The following is a 19,428-nucleotide window of genomic DNA, read 5'->3' as shown; positions in this document are numbered from 1 at the left end:
GAACAAACCACTGCCTGGTCATGCGCCACCCTCACAATTGTTGCTATGCTTGAGCCCATTGTTGAAGTCACTATGTCAGTCCATCTCGTTGAGGGTCTTCTTTTTTTGTGCTGACCCTCTACTTTACCAAACATGATGTTCTTCTCCAGGGACTGGTCCCTCTTGTTAACATGTCTAAAGTATGTGAGACCAAGTCTCACCATCCTTGCTTCTAAGGAGCACTTTGGCTATATTTCTTCCAAGACAGATTTGTTCGCTCTCCTGGCTGTCTCTGGTATATTCAGTATTCCTTGCCAACACCATAATTCAAAGGCATCAATTCTTCTTCAGTCTTCCTGATTCATTGTCCAGCTTTCACATGCATGTGAGTCGATTGAAAATACCATGGCTCTCGTCAGGCGCATCTTAGTCCTCAAGTGACATCTCTGCTTTTTAACACTTTAAAGAGGTCTTTTGCAGCAGATTTGCCCAGTGCAATACATTGTCTCATTTGTTTTATTTATTTATTGTGCTTTAAGTGAAAGTTTGCAATTCAAGTCAGTTTTTCATACAAAAACTTATATACTACATATTGTTATGAGACATTGTTTGATTTCTTGACTGCTGCTTCCATGGGTGTTGATTGTGGATCCAAGTAAAATTAAATCCTTGGCAACTTCAGTATTTTCTCCATTTATCATGATCTTACTGGTCTGGTTGTGAGGATTTTTGTTTTCTTTGTATTGAGGTGTAATCCATACTGAAGGCTGTAGTCTTTGATCTTCATCAGTAAGTGCTTCAAGTCCTCTTCACCTTCAGCAAGCAAGGTTGTGTCACCTGTATAACGCAGGTTGTTAATGAGTCTTCCTCCAGTCTTGATGCCCCATTATTCTCCATATAGTCCAGCTTCTCAATTCATTTGCTCAGCATGCAGAATAAATAGGTATGGTGAAAGGATACAACCCTGACGCACACCTTTCCTGACTTTAAACCACGTAGTATCCCCCTTGTTCTGTTCGGGTGACTGCCTCTTGGTCTGTGTACAGGTTCCTCATGTGCACAATTAAGTGTTCTGGAATTCCCATTCTTTGCAATGTCATCCATAATTTGTTATGATCGACACAGTCAAATGCCTTTGCATAGTCAGTAAAACACAGGTAAACATTTTTTTGGTATTCTCTGCTTTCAGCCAGGATCCATCTGACATCAGCAATGGCATCCATCATACCATGTCCTCTTCTGAATCCAAGTCTAGGGTTTTTTTGTTTGTTTTCAACGATAATTTCTCACATACAAAATCCCTTGGTGATCCAGCACAGACAGCACCTCCTCGCCTGCCTTTGCTTCCCCTCCCCCGGTCTTCCTGTCTCATTTCATGAGCACCTGTTTTTGTGGTTGGTGGGTGCCGGCAAGTCAATTCCAACTCCCAGCCACCCAATGCGACAGACTTGGACTGCCCTAGGGTTTTCTAGGCTGTGATCTTTATGGGAACAGATCGCTAGGTCTTTCTCCCACAGAGCCACTGAGTGGGTTCAAATTGCCAACCTTTCAGTTAGCACCCAGAAACCCAGTGCTTCAGTTAGCAGTGGAGCGCTTAACCAGCTCCTTTGTTTTGTGTTACTCGTAGATAAAAGGGACAGAGCCCTCCCCTCCTGGAATTCCAGGTGGACAAAGGAGAAAGTCATATGGACGAGTAGTGGTAGCTCAGAGAGGGTGGTGCTGACTTGCTCAGCTGGTGGGAACAAAATGGCAGGGCTAGACCCTCAAGGCTACTGAGGGATTTCCAGGTGGCTTGCTCAGAGCTGTGCACCGGGCTTTTATTGGTGTTTGTACACCCTCTGCTTAGCATGGTGCCCGACACTTGGTGAGCTTCTGAGAGAATGAAGTTTTCTTAGCATGCTCCTGACGGCTGCTTTGTGATAGAGCAGCTTGTTTTATGGTTTATGATTTGAGTTTATTTCCTGTAAGATAATCGGAAAGGGACAAGGTCAAGCCTTTTGACACCTCTTGCGTGTTCCAGAGGTGAGCGCTTTATTAAGTGCTTTCTACATCTGAGTCATTTTCAGTCCTGCTTGGTTTATATGGCATTAGTTCTTAGGGTTGTCAGCTTGCACTTAGTAGTTAGCAAAACCATTTTGTTTTACTGTCTGTACAAGTGTGGGCAGTGAGGAAGCAGGCTGGAAAGAGCTGCTGCCCTGGAGCAGCAAGACTTCTTATCTCCAGGTCTCGTTCTGAAGTTTCGAGGAGAAGACGGAGGTTTCTGGGCTCTGGGACTGAGGGGGAGAGCCTCCCAGGGCTGCATGTCTGCTTGGCTGGTCCCCAAACCAGTGGGACCCTGGGGATGCTGGGGCTTTCGTGCTTCTTGGAGCTTCATGGGTTCGCTGGGAAGGGTTCAGGGGCCACATCCCCGTCCTTGCACCCACCGTTGGGCCTGGAGAAGTCTGGGCCAGCTGAGTTCAGGGGATGTGGAGGGCTGGGGACCGATGAGGGGCACGTCCACCGAATAGGGTGGGGAGCGGCAAGCGAACCCATGGGACATGTCGGTTTACAGGCCTGACACCACCCATGTAGAACCGTGTGGACGGGGACCTGGTAGCATATTCAGTGCATGGTAGCACTGAGCCCATGCTTGTGGAATGACTGCGCCAGGAAGCCTAGTCAAGGGCTGGGGTCGACATTGGTGATGGGAGAGGAGAAGGAGCTGGAAGAATGAGGTCCTTTGGTTTTCATCCCCCTGTCAGCCTGCTCTTAGCTGCCATCGTCTCTCAGGGAATCATCAGGGTAGTGGCTGCTTTACTTTTCCTCAGGCCGGCCAGCCCTGCCTTTGTAGGAGCCCTCCTCCTGCCGGGGATGTTGTTCCCCTGGAACCCACGTGGCTTCACTCCCCCTCCTCCCAATTTTGTCTTAGATGTCACCTTTCAGTGCGACCTTCTCTAGCCATGCTTTGTACAAGCGCAGCCTCCTTTCCACCTCCGCCCCTCCCTTCCCTCTTCCTTGTTTTATTTTTCTACGTAGCAATTACGTCTGATTGGCTTGTTTTGTTTGTCAGTCACCTGCACTGGAGCGTAAACCCCACACACACAAAAAAAAAACCCCACGAGGCAGGGATTTTTGCCTGTTTTGTATCCTGTTCCATTCCCCAGCATCCAGAACATTGGTGGCTCTGTGGTTTGTTGTTAGGCGCTGTCGAGTCGGTTCCCACTCATAGCGACCCCGTGTATAACAGAATGAAACACTGCCCAGTCCTGCGCCATCCTCACAATCGTTGCTATGTTCGAGCCCATTGCTGCAGCCACTGTGTCAATCCATCTCATTGAGGCTCTTCCTCTTTTTCGCTGACCCTCTACTTTGCCAAGCATGATGTCCTTCTCCAGGAACTGGTCCCTCCTGACAACATGTCCAAAGTACACACGTGTTGAAAGGATGGAAAATAAGCAGTAAGGTGGGCAGATTACCAATTACCTAATGGATATGTGCTAATTTAATTGAAAATGAAAACCCCTTTTGGTTGCGGCTTTGTTTTAGTAAAAAATCTTTAAGTTGTGGTTTTTTTTTTTTTCATTTTTAAAATTATATTTATTAAGCAATTAGTTTACGCATTTCTTTTTTAAGTTGTGTTTTGATGCAAAGTGCATAGTACAGGTTTTCACTTAAAACTTCAGGCCAGGGGTTGTCAGTCCACCCCTTGGCTATACCCCCAGTCTCCCCTTAGAATGTTAGCATCTTAGCAGAACTTAAAGAGCATTTACTGTATACGAACCAGGAAACTGAAGGTCCAAGGAGACTTGTGCTGAGCCAAGGTCCTTCTGCTTCATTGCATTAGATTTATATCAGAGCGAGGAAAGGAGACTAATGTTTATTGCCTGCCAGATAAGAGACAGGTACTCTGTCATCTAAGCTGATCCCATTTTATGAATGGACAAACAGAGGCACAGAGAAGCGTGTGGTTTGGGTGGGTCATGCAGTTGCTAAGACTCGGATGGTGGTGTCCTCTGCTTCCCAGCCAGTGCCTCTGTGGTGCTGTGGACCCGCTCCCAGGACGCACAGGGCCCTCCTCCTCAGCTGTGGACATGAACGTGTAGAGCAGGCTCTGCAACATTGATGTTTGTAGCGTTGCAGCTCAATGGGTCACCACATCTCCAGTGGACCAGTGTGTTCCAGCTTTCAGCCGATGGATGTTCTCAGGTTGACCTTGTCTCCATGGGAGGCACTTGGCCCTGCTGAAAGCCCGTGTGCTTGGGTGGGTCTCTTGGGCTTTGGTAACAAACCAAATTGAAATCTCAGTTTTTATGGGCCTTGATGAATAATTAATGTTGCAAACGATGAAAAAATTAGCCCTCAAAGTACATTTTAAGTTACTTCATTGGAACCATTCACCAACTGGCAGCAAAGCTTATTTGCAGACAGAGTTGTGCTGGGGCCGTGGCTCCAGTTGCAATTATGGGTGTGGATGTAATATGTCCAAAGCAGGTCTCCAGACACGGGAACAGTGGTAGCCTGTACCGGAGAATAATTTCCTTTCATGGGACAAGGAGAGAAGAGATCCGGTGAGTAGGGCAGGGGTGAAAGACAGGGTGGAGGCAAGTCCTGGACTAATGAGGAATGTGGCCCAGACACTGCTAGACTCTGAGGTTTCCTCAGAGACACATCCTGGCATTCACTTATTCCTTCAGTGACTGTTCCCTGAGCAGCTGAGCAGGTACTGGGACAGGCTCCAGGCAAGCAAAGCTGACTCAGGCATCATCCCAGGAACCTGACTGAGGAAAGAGGGACGTGACCTAGTGATGAAGAAGAAATATAACGGGGTGGTGGTAGGCTGAGGGTCACTGGGTTGGAGGGCACCTCACAGGAGGTAACGCTCAAACTGGGCTTTGTGAGCTGGATTGGAGTTGACCGGAAGACTGTCTCAGGCAATAGTGCGGCATGTGGGTGGTTCTGCAGGGGCAGGAGGGAGGCTGAGGCCGGGCAAATCAGGGTGGCCCCCAGGGGTGCGGATGCTTGGCCTTATTCCGCAGGTGTGGGCCCTAGGGGATCTTCTTGTGCAGCTGCCCCATTAGAAGGTGCGTACGTGTAGTTGGGGGGCTTTGGTGGCTCAGTGGTAAGATTCTCGCCTTCCCTGAGGAGACCCAGATTCGATTCGTGGGCAGCCCCCACCGGTCCGTCGGCGGAGGTTTGTGTGTTGCTAGGTTGCTGAACAGGTTTCAGTGGAGCCTCCAGACTCAGACAGACTAGGAAGAAAGGCCTGGTGGTCTGCTTCTGAAACCAGCCAGGGAAGACCCTGCGGGTCGCAGCTGTCTGATTCACGATGACTGCGGGGACGGCGCAGGGTGTTCTCTTGTGCACAAGATCGCTTTGCGTCGGGGGCTGACTTGACGGCCGCCAACAACGAAGTGTAGTTAGAGGGTGGGCTGCAGAGACAGGGTCCCCGGGTGGGACCTGTACACGAGGCAAAGCGAGAATCGGAAAAGGTGGTCCCGCACACCCAAAACGCCCAAAAGGTTTTACACCGGTGACAGAAACTGTGCTGTGGCTCTCTACCAGCCTTACTGGTGTTCGAGCACTCAGGTTAGCACACTCTGGGGCCTTGGTTATGTTTTTTGAGTTTAATTTGACGTTTATTAAAAGCCTCCAAACAGTGCCCTCTCTGTGAATGTCCATTTCCATACTCCTGTCCTAACTCTGACACACATAAGGTCTTATTCACATCCACTGGCTGGTCAAATTAGAGAACTTTTCAAAGCTGCTTTTGACTTTCTTTGTCTGACAGTGCTCCAGGGGGGGAAAAGCCTGGAAGACAAGTGTGTTAAAGAACTGGTTGTTCTCATGAGTATTTGAGGAGGACAGTCTGAGTCATTGTAGCTTTATGCTGGTATTTTAGTATCCGATTTATTTTTAAATAGCTCTGTGCAAGGAGAGTTTCTTCCGTGGTTTCTGTTGCCATGGCTCCATAATATTTCCTCCAATCTGCTTGTTCATACTTTCACACACTTCAGAATCAGATTTACAGTTCTGAGAATCAGAATATCTTATTCATTTGTCCAAGATGTTTCTCCAGCTGCAATAGCATTTTTCTCCAAATGGGAAGAGGCAGTTGTTTGACTGACTTGCAAACGCTGGGAAAAGAGAGGGTATGGTTCTGTGAAGAGCCGTGGAGCCGGTGGGGTAGCGTGGGTGGGTCGGGGGCTGTTGGGGCTTCCATTGGCCGTCTGAGCAGATGACTCATGTTCATTTGTGGAGGGCCACTTCCCCTTTGGATCCCACGCCTGGGAGTACAGTGTGGGCAGGCTGCCATGTTTGCTTGTGTTGGTCCAGACTTCTAACAGAATCTTGGTCCTTGATTCTCCTCGCACGTGAGTATGTTCTCTCTCTAATTCATTCGTTTATTCACTGGGCTTGCTTGAAGCCCCCACTTTGGGCAGATCGCTTGCTTGGAGGATCTGCAGTCAAAAAGAAAAATATGCTGGGCCTGGCACTCACTGGTAAATTTGCCTTGCTCTCTCTTTCAGACATTTAGGACTAGGCGAGGAGATAGTTTCTGCATTATATTGCTCTGAGAAATGTGTATTTCTTAGAGGATTATTCAGGATTTAAAGAAATTCCCAGAGCTATATGAAACGGTAGAAATAGTTTGTTCCCAGTCTCTTTGAAGTCTTGACCTCTTTTACTTTTCAGCAATAACCAGGTTTTCCTCCTATGTATTGGTGGTACAAGCTGGCTATTGTAGAAGAGTTGGCTCTTTATGAATCACTGAAAAATTAAGTTTTACTCTCAGCTCAAGAAATATTTGTGGTTAGTAATCTGAGTACAAGTCTTTTTTTGCCCCTTTCCTGTATAACCAAAGAGATGCCAGTAAGTGGCCTTCATGAATGAAATTGCTAACAATAGTACATTATTTTAAAGATTTTACTTGATATTCTTTTATAAAGTCCACACTGTATTTCCTTGCCACCATTGCGTTTGTAAAGATCCCAACTTGTGTCTCTGTCAGTTTCAACAACAGTCAGGGAGGACCTACCGTTGTGTGTGAGATACCGTGGTAGAGTGTACCCCCTAGAGGGGAAGCAGGCTGTACGTGAGTAAATTCAGGGAGTGATGTGTGGTTTGAAGAGACATAAAAAGAGTAAGAATAGAAAGTAGCTGGCTAGAGCTGGTGGCAGTGAGAGATGGGGCTAGATTAGAGAGGATGGTCCAAGGAGAGCCAGCCATGAAAATACCTCGGGGACAGTCATTCCAGCCAGAGGAACAGCATGTGCAAAGGCCCAGAGGCAGGAATGAGCTTAGTACGCCTGAGAGACAGTGGGTAGACCACTGGGCCTGGAGCCGAGCAGGGCCAGCAAATGAGGGGATGGGAGGAAACCAGGCAGGAGGGACTGGCAGGCAGAGATGAGGAGTTAGGGATTAAGTCAAGTGCCAGGGGTTTGGAGCAGGGAAGTGTTCTGATTGCATTGAAGTTAAAATGATTACCCCGAGGAATTTAGGAGCGAGGGTGGACTTTCTATTTACCTAACATTGGGGTTCCTTGAAGCCCTGGTAGGACAGTGGTTAAGAGCTCGGCTACTAACCAAAAGGTTGGCAGTTGAAATCCACCAGCCGCTTCTCGGGAACCCTATGGGACAGTTCTACTCTGCCCTGTAGGGTGGCCATGAATCAGCTTCAACCTGACGGCAGTGGGTTTGTTTTTTTAGGGGGATTCCTTGGGGAAACATTGAACTTTTGTTTTCATTTTTGCTTTGTAAATTTAGGGTTATGAAGATCTCTTCCGTCCCTTATGATTTGGGATTCTTTTGGAAAAGAGTATTGTGTAAATCAGTATACATACTCTGGTTGTTAGCAATAATTGTATTAGCAACCTGATCTATGCATGGCCCTGTCAGTGAATGACAGTGTGACTATTAACAGGGTATAAAACAATTCTCTCTCTGCCTAGCCAGCAGCTGGAAGCTTACAAATTAGGAGAAACTCATTAAATTTAAACCACATGGGGATTTCTGTGCAGAAATGTGACACCAGTTCCTCCTCCCGCCCCCACAGTTCCTATTTCTGGGTCAGCACCTGACCTTCTGAATCCTGGAAGGCTTTCTCTCTCTGTCGGCTCTGGGGGAAAGCCTGTGTCTCTTCAGCCTGTTTCCTGGCTCCTTGCAGATCGCCACGAGGCTTGGCATGTCTTTCTCCATCTCTGCTTTCTTAATTTGTTCCTTTTATGTTTTATAAGAGAACCCCCTACACTAATCCTATCTCATTAACATAAAAAAAACTCCCTCCCAAATGGGATTGTCACTATAGGCATAAAGGTTAGGATTCACAACATATATTTTTTGGGAGCACAACTCAATCCGTAAGAGGTAGTTCTGTTTTCTAGAAGAGGAAGCTGAGTCTCAGAGAGGGTCAGTAACTTGCCTGTGGTTATCTAGCTAGCGTGTAGCCGGGCCGGGATTCCTTCCTCCTCTCCCGTGTTATTAAGTGTCTTAAGTATGCAGGCAGTGTACCTAACTCTGGAATACACTGTGAACGGACAGGCTCCACGCCTGTCTCCTTCACCATGCTGAGCTGCTGGAGCCAGCAGGGCTCCGGGGCGGGACTTCTTCAGCAGGCACTCGGGGGAACGCTGGAATGGGTGAATGTCACCACTCTTACCTTGTTGGAGGCCCTGCTGGAATGCTGCCTCCGGTATGTCCTCAACCTTTTGTTTGCTCCTGTCACTCTCGTCCCCCTTTTCTTGGAGTCTTGCATTGCACGTTCTCACCCAGGAGACAACACAGCTTGGTGGCTGAGGGGACAGCCCTGGATGGAGCACCTTGCCTGGCTTTGAATCCCAGCTCCACTATTTACTAGCTGTGCTACCGTGGCAGGCCTCCGTTTCTTCATCTGTGAAGTGAGAGTAATGATTGTCCTTACCTCACAGAGGGGCTCTGAGAACGATTGGTACCTAGCACCTAGCAATGCTCACTAACTTTCTGGGGCACTTTTGAATCCCCTGCTGTTCTCATAGTGTCTGGCCCACAGCTGGGGCGCAGTAAATGGTGGATGAGGGAAAGAACGAAGTTCTTCTTGAGCCAGGAGATGGTGACGGGACTATGGGGACTGTCCAGGGAGGAGCATATGGGACAATGACCCTCACGAAGCCATCAGAGCAGGACTGCTCAGACTATGATCAGCTTCTGGCACCCCCTGCCCCCTTTTTTTTTTGCCTTTTCTCCAGGCAGTCCTAAGTTTGGACAGGTTTCCTTGTTTTCTCCTCCCCAGCTTTTTCTTTCTAGTCACCCTTTTCCATGTCAGACCTGATGTTTTTGTCCAATAAATTATTATTTATTGCCAGTACCCCCTCTCAGCCATAGTAACTGAAGTGGCCGGTCATTACCTACTTTTTTTTTTTTTTTTACTTACTGAATTTTCTTTTTTTAATTTTTATCGTGCTTTAAATTAAAGTTTACAAATCCAGTCAGTCTCTCATACAAAAATGTATATATACCTTGCTGTGTACTCCTAGTTGCTCTCCCCATAATGAGACAACACACTCCTTCTCTCCACCCTGTATTCCCGTGTCCATTCAGCCAGCTCCTGTCCCCCTCTGCCTTCTCATCTCCCCTCCAGACAGGAGCTGCCCACATAGTCTCATGTGTCTACTTGATCCAAGAAGCTCACTCCTCATTAGTATCATTTTCTATCCTATAGTCCAGTCCAATCCCTGTATTAAGAGTTGGCTTTGGGAATGGTTCCAGACTTGGGCTAGCAGAAGGTCCAGGGACCATGACCTCCGGGGTCCTTCCAGTCTCAGTCAGACCATTAAGTCTGGTCTTATTTACTAGAATTTGGGATCTGCATCCCACTGCTGTCCTACTCCCTCAGGGGTTCCCTGTTGTGTTCCCTGTCAGGGCTGTCATCGGTTGTAGCTGGACACCATCTAGTTCTTCTGGTCTCAGGCTGATGTAGTCTCTGGTTTATGTGGCCCTTTCTGTCTCTTGGGCTCATATTTACCTTGTCATCACCTACTTTTTGCCCAATGTGTTAGTTAGGCTTCTGTGGCAGCCTCAGTGGGAATGTTTCTAAAATTAGTAATTTCATTTGCTTAACATTTTCATTCCTTTAATCTAGAAAACATATGTCAGTACTTAACTTTCAAAGAGTGTAATGTATCAGGAGCCGGAAACTTAGCCCAAATTAAAGTCTTCAAGCTGATCTAACACCGCATTAGAAACCACTGCACTATACATTTAGCAGCTGTCTCTAGCATTAAGATCAATAAGAAATAAAATATCGTTACTTCAGGAATGGATTTAGTTTTGAATTTGAACTCTCAGAAACACTCATTTTGTAATTATTGAATTTCCCCAAGGACTCAAACCACGCTGAGAGATTGGAGTGAGAGATAGGATGACCAAGACTGTGGAGGTGTTTTTTATCAGCATGCTTTTTGTTCCTTCAAAGTCGTCTACTTTCAAATGCATTTTAGAAGCATCTCAATTAATTTAAAAATAAGAAAGATGGTCCATTTTAAAATCCATTTATATTCAATAATTTAGTAATTTCCCCTCACTTAGCCTGGTGTGAACATGGGCATCCATTTACTTCCTGGATCAGGACTGACAGGTGTCTCACCCAAGCTGAGCTCTGTACAGATGTGAGGACACAGGCGAGTAGTGTGTGGTACATCCAGAGAGGGACCAGGAGTTGGGAGGCGGAGGGAGGAGGGATGAGCGTGCCCAGCAGGGAGGCCCTGGTCAGAGTGAGCCCAAGTGGTGGTGTGTTCTTGGAGACGGGCTGCAAGTGAGCCCGGGTGGTGGTGTGCTCTTGGAGACGGGCTCAGGGCGAGCCTGGGTGGTGGTGTGCTCTTGGAGACGGGCTCAGGGCGAGCCTGGGTGGTGGTGTGCTCTTGGAGACGGGCTCCGGGTGAGCCCAGGTGCCCATGTGCCCTAGAAATCAGGCTGCGGGTGAGCCCTGGTGGCAGCTGCTCTCGAGATGGACTGTGGGTAAGCCTGGACTGCTGCTGCTCCTCCCATGAGGTAGTTGGGGACATAGGGAAGATGGTGTGTCAAGTTGCAAATGAGTTGGTCTGCAAGTCACAGAATATCTCAAAATAACAAATGGTGTAAAGTAGCACGTTTATTTTCTCACACCCAGAAGTCCAGAGGTGGCACCCCAGGGCTGGTGGGCACACCACGGTGTCAGAGACTCAGACTGGTCTGGCTGCTATTTTGTGCATGCCTCTATTCCCAAGTCACCTCATGGTTCATGATGGGAACAGCATGATTTGCTTATTCGATACAACTAACTCTATGCCAGGACTGGGGTACAAAAATAAACACAGTGTGGTCCTTGCCCTCAAAGATCTTTTGTTCTCATGATAGAGACAGCTGTGCGGGTAAGGAATTTCTGTGTAAGGTTGAATGGAATGAGTCCTACAAGAGAAGAACATGGTACTTAGGGTAGGCCAGGCAGCAAAGCTTAGTTTGGAGGAGGTGGCATTTAATCTTGACCTTGGAGACTCATCAGTTTTTTGACAGTCATCTGGGATCAGGCCTCTGGGAGGAGTAATGTGAAGGGGGGTACAGAGGTCTGAATGGCAGGGCTCTCTTGGAGTGTGTGGCAGGGTGGACAGATGGGCTGTAAGGCCAGCAGGTGGGCCAACTCTCTTGTATCTTCTGAGTTGGGAGTAGATGGTCATGCTAGAGAGGACATTACACAGTTGGCAAGGTGTCGCCAGCCATGTGGTCGGTGTGACGTCCGTTCTGAAAGTCGTACAATCCTTGAGAAAACCATGTGGACCATTTGTGAGCTGGAGACAGCCTGTGTCTGCCAATACTTTGGAAGCTGGATTAAGCCGTTTGGCAGACATGCCACTTCCACCTAAACTTCACCACCCACGGAACCCCCAGTATTGTCACGGGTGCCTGGTCTTCTGACACACAGACATTTCTAGTGTTACGTCTAAGCTGCATGTGCCATGAGATGCCCTGGGTCCCAGGGTCAGTGGGCTTGTCAGTCATGAGGTCATGGTGCTAAGGGCCTGCACCTCTTTTTTGCTCATTTTGTGAAATGCACATGTTGTTATCAACTTCTTCTTTAAGCTTATTGTCTCCGGGACTTTTGGCTGGATGAACTCTGTGTCAGTAACACTGTATAGGTGTTCCGATAATGGGCATGTACTCAGGAACCATGCTGGCTCATCTTCACCGGGAGCCTGGGGAAAATGGGGTCAGCTTGGGTCATCAGCACGAGGTGGAATGCCTTCCCAGGGCTGTCTGGGGCTCCGCTCTGAGACGGTAAAGGGAAGCACTTCATAGCCATGAAGGTGACTGCAAACATGCGCTTTGTGTGATAACCTCGGCGTCGACCCACGCAGGTGCTCCTGTAATCTCTTTCAGCTCAGAGAACACCGAGCGTCCACTTAGTCCCACTCGCTCCTCCTCACGTGAAGCTTCTGGGGTACTGGGAAAAGCCCCACAGCTGCTTAATGGCAAACTTGGGACAGCTTCTGAATCATCAAAACTGAAATTCCGTTCTGTGTCGCTTTGTTGATGTGGGGTGTGTGTGTCTGTGTGTGTTTGCCTTTAAAAACCAGCATTCCAGGTAGGTTAGCCACTGTGATTCCTTTCACCAGGCTGATGAGCCACATCGCCACCAGTTCTTGCCCCCGGGGTACATTTAACTATGTTCAGACATCCACCTGGTTCCACTGGGTTTAAAGTATAGTAGACCCCACGTGAAACATTCTGAAAATTTGTACATTAGAGGAGTGTCATATTTAAATTTCTTTATGAATATGTTTATTTACTTGAACTTTCTTTTTAAAACAAACAAACAAACAAACCTTGATGTCTATGTCTTAGCAAGCGTGAAAGTAGAAGCCAGACAAGTCCTATGTCTGCTTTATAGCTGAAGTCTCACTTCCACGTGGGTGCATCCTTTCTCTTTTCTGTCCATTTCCTATTCATGCACAGAGTTGCAGGTGTAACTTTCACCTCCTAAAATACTCTCAGATTCCTCAGGTGAAACACAGCGAATTACTTTAGGACCCCCAATGCAGCAGCATTTTCCTGCCAAGGTGTGTTTTGGGGTCATTTTTCTCTTGTAGCTCTCAGGGTGAGCCCCCTCATCCTCGTGGGCGTGGATCTGCCCCTTAAGCGTAGACAGAGGATGTGAGATTGAAATCGCACCCCTTACACTGTATCAGAGAGGCTGGCCGACTGCCTTTAGGACGCAGGAGCCAGGGACCCCCAGATGGAATGTAGTACAGGCAGGACCTTGCCCACCTGCGATGTCTACTCAGCCTCGACTCTGACTGGGAAGTACCTGGAAACCCCAGATGTCTGACGTGAAGCCGGAGACACGTCAACGCGATCTTATGCACCCATTAAAAAACAACAGGGAGATGGCATGAAAGCAAAGGAAAGTGCTCACTCTGCAGTTGGAAAAAGCAGACTAGGGGCTCGGGTGTTGGCCGAGATGACGGTGAAGGAAGCCCTAACTAACATCGATGACCAGGAGCAGAAAAGGCTCAGTAACGACCGTGGAGGCTGTGTGTTGGCTGGACAGCACTGTGCGCGCCAAAAGCATACACAGGTGCACTTGATCCCAGTGTGGTTTAGCAGGCGCTCGGTCCTCACCCCGAGTGGCAAGGAACCTGCTGCTGTACCCACGGTGACTGTCTGAGCGTCCCCTCAGCATGCTCAGTGCTTGGCACTTTTTTTAAATCAGGCTATATATAATTTTTGGTGGTGGTCTTTTTCTCTTTGTACATTCTTAGCTAAAGCATTGCCATGTTTGCTGTTGTGGGATAGCTTTACCGGATTGGCCTGTTTCGCCTGAACCTTCCCAAAGATGGCTTTTCTATGGGAGGGAGGGGGCTGTGCAGCAGTGTCGACTGGAAACAAAAGATGACGTTTTCCCACGCTTTCCTCTTATGAACTGTGCCGAGTGCAAGCCACGTTTGTTTTCAGGGAAATGACTCTTTGTCCTGATGGAGTCCCTAAATGCCCCTCTTCCTCCTGTCAGCTCTCCCTTCAGTTCGAGAGGGTAGTTCTGTACCACAAGGTAGTTTGAATCCTCTCTTAGTCTCCTCTGGTTTTTAGGTAATGGTTTCCATAGCAACCGCAAGTTCCTTCCAGCTAGAGATGACGACTGCAGTGAAACCTGTGAGAGCCGGAACCTGACAGGACTGCCTTGTTTTTCCGGGTCTTGCAAGTTTTCCACCTTTGACAGGGTGCAGTCTTATACTTTTCTATCGCTCGTTTCAGTGGAAAATACTTGGATTTTCCTTCTCTGACAGGTTTCTGCCTTACACGTGTCCTGGCTTTCTCAGGTCCTACCGTATTTCTTTTTAATCTCTGGAAGCACCATTGAGCGTGTCCCAGCCACACTGCCCAGCTAGGTGAGCGCCCCCTCCCCTGGGGTCTTAACACCTGCCGAACTTGGGCCTCAGCATGCTGCCCTCTGAGGGGACAGCGTCAAAACCAAGCATCCTGCCTGGGACAAGCTGTTCTCCATTGTTGAACTAAATGTACTGCACGATGTTCCAGAAAGGTATGCCGCTTTATTTGCTGATCTTATCGCTTCCTTTGAGGCACGGTCGCTTTTCCAGATGAAATCACTGGAAACAAAATTGGTTGTGCCAGATATTTGAGCTACTTACAAACAAGAGAAACGTCCTTGCTTTGCTGATGGTGCAAAGCCATGTATTAACCCAGGCCTTGCTCCCTGAGCACCACCATGTATGAAGCAGCTCGAGAGGCAGTGAGAAGCTCGAGACGCCACCCTTCCTCAGGAGGGGCTGACTGGACATGCAGGAACAGCCCAGGCCGAGGCTGGAGGCAGAGCACCAGGAGCCTGTGGTCCCAGCCTGCTTGTCAGGCCCCTGGGACTGAGCCGCAGAAAGGCTTCCCGTGTGGCTGGTGGTGTACAGCTGGGTGAGCCACACGTCCCCTGTTCCAGGGGCTAAACCTATTTGTGGTTTGGTTTAACATGTGCAGCAGTGTTTATAAAAGAATTCTAACCACCAGAGTTAAGACCTCTTCCCATAAATGCTCCAATTATTGCCCGTCTGGATCTTCGTTCAGTCCACGAAAAGCAAAATCACCCGGACTCTTCAATGCAGCGTTTCTTATCCCGAGTTCATCCAGCGAGTTCGTGTGCAGCGTCTGCTGTGTGTCAGAATGTCTGGGTGCTGGGGCTGCACCCATGAACATAACAGAACTTTCCGCCCTCGGGGAACTGATATTCCAGTTGGGGGGAGACAACCAGGAGGCAAAACAACTACTTAGTTGTTTTGTCCCTTGTCAGAAGGTAATAAGTGCTTACCCAACTTAGAAGACAAAAATAAAGCCAGGAAAAATCTAGAGAGTACCAGGGAGGTTATAACTGAAATGGCGGGAGGTGGGGATGGGGGCGGGGCGCAGTCAGAAAAGACCTCACTGGGGTGAGAATTTGGGGGAAGATCAATCCAGGGAGCAGAAAGGGCCGGTGTTGGGTAGGCCTGGCAGTCCGGTGCTGGGCCATCAGCAACACAAAGTAGGATATTTGTGTGTTTTTTAATTAACTAGTTCTGTATATTTTAATTAACTAGTTCTGTGTCCCGAAAGTATTACATGCTTGTAGTTAATATTATTTTCAAATAGTACGGAAGGTTATGAGGTGAAATGTCAAAAGCCCCCTCTCCCCCCGATGGTACCTCCCAGAGCAGATTCTGCTTCTCTCGTGCTCCCAGCCAGGAGAATTTGCAAACATTTATGAATACCTAAAGAAGTTTAATACCGGTGGAATCACACTGTATCTACCGTGCCGCAGCTCACTGTCCACCTACCGTGTGACGGGACTCCTCTTCGTGCCTCTGCTTTCCCTCCTCACTCACGCTTTTACTGGCTTCACGGGTTCCACGCCAGACGTGGGGCATTTCTTATTCTTCATGGGCCTCAAAGTAGTTTTCCGTGTTTTTTAATTTTATTTTATTGGGGTAAAATGTATAAAAAAAAAATGTGTATAACATAAAATTTACTCTTTAACCACTTGAAGTGTCCAATTCAGGGGCATTAATTACATTCCCAGTGTGGTACAACCATCACCACTGTGTGTTTCCACAACTTTTCATCACCCCAAATGGAAGCTCAGTATCCATTAAGCAAAAACACCTTATTCTCCCCTTCTCCCAGCCACTGGCAACCGCTGTCTTCTGTGGTCTGTCTGCATTTGCCTGTTCTAGGTAGTTTGTGTGAGTGGGATCTTATAATATGTGTCCTTCTGTGTCTCAGTTCACTCAGCATAATATTTTAAAGATGCATTATGTCATAACATGTATTGGAACTTCATTCCTCTTTATGCCTAATGATACCCCACCGTACGTGTTGTTGCTGTTCGGTGTGGTCAAGTCAGTTCTGGCTCATAGCAACCCTGTGTACTAAGGACAAAACCCTGCCCAGGTCTGTGCCATCCTCACAACTGTTGCTATGTTTGAGCCCATTTTTGCAGCCACTGTGTTGGTCTATCTCGTTGAGGGTCTTCCTCTTTTTTGCTGACCCACTACCATGTATGATGTCTTTCTCTAGGGACTGGTCGCTTCTGATAACATGTCCAAAGTATGTGAGATAAAGTCTTGCCATCCTTGTTTCTAAGCAGCATTCTGGCTATACTTCTTCCAGGACAGATTTGTTCAATCTTCAGGCAGTCCATGTTATATTCAAGATTTTTCCCCAACACCATAATTCAAAGGTGTTAATTCTTCTTCGGTCCTCCTTATTCAGTGTCCAGCTTTTGCATGTATACGGGACAATTGAAAATACCATGGCTTGGGTCAGGCACACCTTAGTCCTCAAGGTGACATCTTTGCTTTTTAACACTTTGAAGAGGTCTTTTTGTAGCAGATTTGCCCAATGTAATATGTAGTTTGATTTCTTGACTGCTGCTTCCATGGGAGGTGATTGTGGATCCAAGTAAAATGAAATCCTTGACAACTTCAGCATTTTTTCAGTTTATCATGATGTCGCTTATTGGTCCAGTTGTGAGGATTTTTGTTTTCTTTGTGTTAAGGTGTAGTCCGTACTGAAGGTTGTAGTCTTTTATCTTCATCAGTAAGTGCTTCAAATCCTCCTTACTTTTGGCAAGGAAGGTTGTGTCATCTGCATAACGCTAGTTGTTAGTGAGTCTTCCTCCAATCCTGACGCCTCATTCTTCTTCCTATAGTCCAGCTTCTGAGGCTATTTGCTGAGCATACAGATTAAATAAGTATGGTGAAAGGATACAACCCTGATGTACACCTTTCCTAATTTAAAACACATGGTATCCTCTTTTGCCGTTTGAACAACTGCCAGTTGGTCTATGTACAGTTTCCGCACGAGCACAATTAAATGTTCTGAAATTCCCGTTCTTTGCAGTGTTAGGTGTAATCTATTGTGATCCACACAGTCGAATGCCTTCGTGTAGTTAGTAAAGCAGAAGCCGATACCTTTGTGGTATTGTCTGCTTTCAGCCAGGGTCCATCTGACATCAGCAGTGATATCCCTCGCACCAAGTCCTCTTCTGAATCCGACTTGAATTTCTGGCAGTTCCCGGTAGATATACTGATGCAACCATTTTCGAATTATCTTCAGCAAAATTTTACTTGCATGTGATATTAATGATATCGTTCAAAAATTTCTGCATTCCATTGGATCACCTTTCTCTGGAATAGGCATGTGTATGGATTTCTTCCAGTTGGTTGGCCAGGTGGCTGTCTTCCAAATTTCTTGACGTAGACAAATGAGCCCTTCCAGTGTTACATCTGTTTGTTGAAACATCTCAATTGGTATTCCATCAGTTGCTAAGAGCTTTGTTTTTCGCCAGTGCCTTCAGTTCAGCTCGGACTTCTTCCTTCAGTACCATCAGTTCCTGATCATATGCTACCTCCTAAAATGGTTGAATGTTGACGAATTCTTTTTGGTACAGTTACTGTGTGTTCCTTCCACCTTCTTTTGATGCTTCCTGCATCATTCAGTTTTTTGCCCATAGAATCCTTAAATATGGCAACTTGAGGATTGAATTTTCTCTTCAATCCTTTCAGCTTGAGAAATGCTGAGTGTGTTCTTCTCTTTTGATTTTCTAGCGCCATGTCTTTGCACATTTCATTATAATACTTTGTCTTCGCAAGTTGCCCTTTGAAATCTTCTGTTCAGCTCTTTTACTTCATCATTTCTTCCTTTCAGGCAAGATATAGTCGAGGTCTTGCATTGGCTTTCATGGACTTTTTTAAATTTTCTTTGGCTTCAACTTGAACTTGCATATGAGCAGTTGACAGTCTGTCCTGCAGTCAGCCTCTGGCCTTGTTCTGACTGATAATATTGAGCTACTCCGTTATGTCTTTCCATAGATGTAGTTGATCCGATTCCTGTGTATTCCATCTGGCAAGGTCCATGTGTATAGTCCCCATTTATGTTATTTAAAAAAGGTATTTGCAACGAATCAGTTGTTGGTCTTACAAATTTTATCATGTGATCTGCAGCATCATTTCTATTACCAAGGCCATATTTTCCAACTACTGATCCTTCTCCTTTGTTTCCAACTTTACATTCCAATCACCAGTAATTATCAATGCATCTTATTTGCATGTTTGATCAATTTCAGACTGCAGAAATTGGTAAAAATCTTCAGTTTCTTCATCTTTGGCCTCAGTGGTTGGTATGTAAATTTGGATAATAGTCATATTAACTGGTCTTCCTGGTAGGCTTATAGATATTGTCCCATCACCGACAGTGTTGTACTTCAGGGTACATCTTGAAATGTCCTTTTTGACAGTGAATGTGACCCTAGTGCTCTTCAGTTTGTCATTCCTGGCATAGTAGACTATATGATTGTCTGATTCAGATGGCCAATACCAGTCCATTAAGCCTAAGACGTTCATCTTCTAGTGTTCTGTTTCATTTTTGACAACTTCCAGGTTTTCTTTATTCATACTTTGTACATTCCATGTTCCAATTAGTAAGGGATGTTTGCAGCTATTTCTTCTCGTATTGAGTCACGCCAAATCAGCAAATGAAGGTCCCGAACGCTTTACTCCATCCACTTCATGAAGGTCAACTATACCTTGAGGAGGCAGCTCTCTCCTAGTCGTATTTTGGGTGCCTTCCAACTGGAGAGGCTCATCTTCTGGCACTATATCAGACAGGGTTCCGCTGCTAGTCATAAGGTTTTCACTGGCCAACTTTCTCAGAAGTAGGTCACGGTCCTTCTTCCTAGTCTGTCTTAGCCTGGAAGCTCCAGTGAAACCTGTCACCATGGGTGACCGTGCTGGTGTAAAAACGGCGTTGGGGCACTGTCTGACCTCTAACTTCACAAGGGGAAAGAGAAGAGCAACAGCCCAAGGCTAATTTCCATGAGGTGGAGGTCAGACATGCCTTCTCTCTTCTCCATCTTTAGCAATTCTGACATCGGCCATCCCTCCCATGGCACTCTCTACTCCGTGCTGGGTTCGATAATTCATTGCAATGG

At 46.9% G+C, this 19,428-nt stretch overlaps 1 protein-coding gene across 8 annotated transcripts in view; it reads left to right on the top strand.

The window, feature by feature from the left end:
• Positions 1-19,428, top strand: part of PACSIN2 (protein kinase C and casein kinase substrate in neurons 2) — a 169,570-nt gene that overhangs the window by 80,169 nt on the left and 69,973 nt on the right. Inside the window, exon 1 of one of the 8 annotated variants that reach the window (XM_049884570.1) lies at positions 3,551-6,107. The exons of 6 other annotated variants lie outside the window; for them this stretch is intronic. The gene's annotated coding sequence lies outside the window, so the exon portion shown is untranslated. Of the gene's footprint in view, positions 1-3,550; positions 6,108-6,182; positions 6,330-19,428 lie in introns of those variants that run through there. One more of the 8 variants, XM_049884569.1, reaches the window with a different exon arrangement.

Source organism: Elephas maximus, chromosome 4 (genome assembly GCF_024166365.1).
Source record: "Elephas maximus indicus isolate mEleMax1 chromosome 4, mEleMax1 primary haplotype, whole genome shotgun sequence".
In the NCBI taxonomy this organism is placed as follows: domain Eukaryota; kingdom Metazoa; phylum Chordata; class Mammalia; order Proboscidea; family Elephantidae; genus Elephas; species Elephas maximus.
Note: the sequence above shows the minus strand (reverse complement) of the source record. Positions and strands in the feature narration are given on the sequence as shown.